This window comes from Microcebus murinus, chromosome 16 (assembly GCF_040939455.1).
Source record: "Microcebus murinus isolate Inina chromosome 16, M.murinus_Inina_mat1.0, whole genome shotgun sequence".
In the NCBI taxonomy this organism is placed as follows: Eukaryota; Metazoa; Chordata; class Mammalia; order Primates; family Cheirogaleidae; genus Microcebus; species Microcebus murinus.
The window spans coordinates 21528538-21532222 of NC_134119.1; positions in this window are offsets into that span (position 1 = coordinate 21528538).

Here is a 3685-nt window from a genome sequence, read left to right on the forward strand (position 1 = left end):
TTTCCAAGTTTAATGCATATATATTAATGTGAGAATTCTGCCAAAAAGAAGAGCCTAGAACAAAGACAGTATTTTATTTGGGAGGTGATCCCAGGAAGCTCGACGTGGCAGAGGGAAGAAATGAGACAATGGGGTTGGGAGCAAAGTAAAAAAAAAAATTGTGTTTTAATGAATGGGTTACCACGATGGGCAACTGGAGCTCCATCCCATTGGAGACCTTCTCAGAGACACTCCAGCATTGTCCTGGGGGTGTGGAAACTGGACTAGACACCCACCATCTCCCATGCTTCATTGGTTGAGAGGTGCTCCTGGGGCATCAGTGAACTTCCAGAACTCCCACCTTGCCCTGTACATGAGCAAGGTTTGTTCCTTCTGCCAAAATGGCACAGGATTCCATTGGAACTGTCAGCAAATGGCCTCCAGGAAGGTCTGTGGGAACATGGGTGCAGCCCAAGCAGCATCTCCTACATAAACATATCTACTTAACCACTTCCATACAGCTCTCACTGGCCAAGAAACCTTGCCCACAGCCGGCACTCATAGTCCAAAGGATAGTTTGTGCTGTGCATTGACGATGAATCCGTTTTGCTCTTGTGTGATGAGGAAAACTTTAAAGCACTGAAAGCTTGTTTTACTTTACAGGCAGCTTTACTTGTAATGTAAATCAGAATAGGTAACATATACATATGTTTTCATTACGTTATTTTTAAATGTTGACAATTTTATTTTGATAAATGAAAAATTAGAAGAGTCAAATTTTGTTATTAATGCTAAAGTCTACGCTCAGCTGTGCGCGTTTGTCTGTGGCTACCTACTATAGTCAACGCTCGTACCAATGTGGTTTAAGAACAAAAAGAAGACATGAGAAGGTCTGTGGGTTGCGATTTCTGGATCAAAATATACTGTTTTAAAAGTAAAACGATTCCTTATCCTGAAATATTTGCTCACATGGCAAATGCTTTGATAATTATGTCTCATCACCGTTAGCATTTCTAACAGCTTAAAGCTAGAAAAGACTCTAAGATTTAACATGATCCACCTTAACTGAGCTAACCAAAGCTCAAAGGAGTTAGGTAATGATAGCGCATTAATCATAATACAGATTGAGTATCCCTTGCCCAAAATCCTTGGGACCATAAGTGTTTCAGATTTCAGATTTTTTCAGATTTGGGAATGTGTGTATTGTATTTACCAATTAAGCATCCCAAATCTAAAAATTCAAAATCCAAAATGCTCTAATGAGCATTTACTTTGAGTGTCATATTAACACTCAAAAAGATCGGGATTATGAAACATTTTGGATTTCAGATCTTGGGATTTGGGATGCACAAACTGTACCTGAATAAAATTTAAAAACATCCTTTTCATTGTTCCATTGGGTCATCCCACGAGGGAGCTCACCTGCTCAGGTGTAACCCATCCCTGCTCAGGTGTAGCCCATCCCTGCTCAGGTGGAGCCCATCTGGATGGGCTGGTCGTGAGTAGCAGCAGTGTTTAGGAGAGGAATCTTCTTCCCTTGACCTGCCTCTGTCAGTCCTCGACAACAGGAATCATCTTAAGGCCTTCCCCACAGTGTGTCTGGTCTATCTTTGTGTTAATTGGGTTTCCTGGAAACAGAGACCAAGACAGGTCCTTGCAATTTGCTGAGAAAGGGATCTTCAGAGAAGGCAGGTGGGGGAAGCCAGAGGGACCAGGGCAGGACCTGAGCAGGGACATGATCTCACCTAGGGTTTCTGCAGCCTGATCCCAAGCTCTGGAGTATAAATTGCACCATGGATTTGTCACTATTTGAGGCAAGGGTGCCTGGCATTTGTATTTCTGTATTACTGGCTACCTGGGATTGGGGTGGGGGAGGTTTGTGTGACCTCCAGAGAAGATGCCAGGCACAAACCCTTTAGCTGTAGCTAGTAAAGGGGATAGGAGAAAGCATCAGTAGTCATGTTACCCACAAGAGTCCAGGTAGCAAGAACTGGAAAAATAAGTGAGTGTGCCCTGCCCTCTGAAGCAGTTTGACTGGGAGCTATTATTTCCCAGGAATAAGAGAATCCTACAAAGAACCATACTCAGAATTTAAATCAAAGTCACCCTCCCTGGAGAGAAATCCACATCTGGCTCATCTGGCTTGGCTTGGCTTTTCTGGGCAGGCGGACCCAGCAATCAGACCCATCATGCTTTTGCGCCTGGAGGCATTTGTGTTTAAAATCCCAGTAAAATAGGAATATGACAGTTAAAGAGGTAACTGAGCATCTGTGGTTTATCTGTGTGTTTCTCTCCCTGTCTCTGAAGCTTGGGAGGCAACACAGAGAGATGAGCTGCCTGCTCCGTGTCACGAGGCTCCCCTCTATCTTGTTTAGTTGATACTAAAGATGAAGACCAGCTGAGAGAAATAAGGCTCAATTCAGAGGCAACTAGACTGAGTTTGAGACCTAGTTTTAGGGTAGCTGGACAATATGCCATGATAAACAATGATGGTGACCTTAACAGTAATAGTAGTAATGGCTCTGTATACACACTGCGCGTTATAGGTGGAAAAATCGCTGAAATTTGGAGTCCAGAAAGATTGAATTAGGCTAGACACAGGGATGTGGCCATGAGCCAACATTTTGAAAAGTGCCAGGGCACTCTGTTCTTTTTAGAATGACATGTTTGCACGTGGTTTTTTTGTTTGTTTGTTTTCTTGTCAGTCCTCCCCTATGGACTCTAGGGTCAAGTTTACTACTGTATACTCAGCACAGAGCCTGCACTCAGAAGGTGCTCAAGACAATAGTGGGTGTTATATAAACTAATGGCAATTTCAAAACTAATAAAGAGCTCTATGTTTTGCAAAAGCAAGTTTAAAAATAAAGGGAATTTTCAGAAATGTGATTCAGAAAGGTCTAAGATTTTTTTTTTTCCTTACAGGGTTACAGAAAGGAATGATAACTCATTGCAAAGTCCTAGATACATCTAAGTGTCCCTTTCTCCCCAAATCTTTTGATGGGTCCAAATAAATAATATAAAGCTAAAAAAAAATACAGGAGATGCTAAAAGGGAAAAGCGTTGTTACATTTGTGGTGTAAAGGTACGACAGTCACAGGTGAATAAAAGAATGAAATCAACCATCTTTGGGGGTGTCCACTGGCACCAAAGTTGTCTCCTCTCCCTCGTGCAATGTGCAACGTTTTATGAGGAATCTGGAATTTTCCCTCACTGGTACCAGAGAGATCATGAAGCGGAGAAGTTGAAGTGGTCGATGCAGCAGCAGATAAATGGGGAATACAAGAGCAACTGGCTGATACTTAGTAGGATTTGCTGAAGTCATGAGCTACTGAGGATGCCCTACTGTGAGCAGTTGAAGACTTAGGAAGATGAACTCATGAGTTGCCTCTTATGTGGCAGAGATCGCATGAGCGTGGGGAGAATCCCATTCTAAAACCAGAGAAAGAATTTTCCCTACTCCCACTGAGATCTGTAAAAAAAAAAAAAAAAAAAAGGGCTTTTTTTTAGAAAGTGAGCAAAATTCAAACTATGTGCATTTCTCTTGGAAGTTTCAGTAAATTACATTTTACTTCAAATAAAACCTAGGCTACTATGTTCAGTCCAGCTTTTTAATTCAAGGTGAAATGGCAAACTCAAGACCAGGAAGCATCAGAAGCAATATTAAACCAACCAGTCAAGAGGTGCCGTTATTCAAACCACTTATATT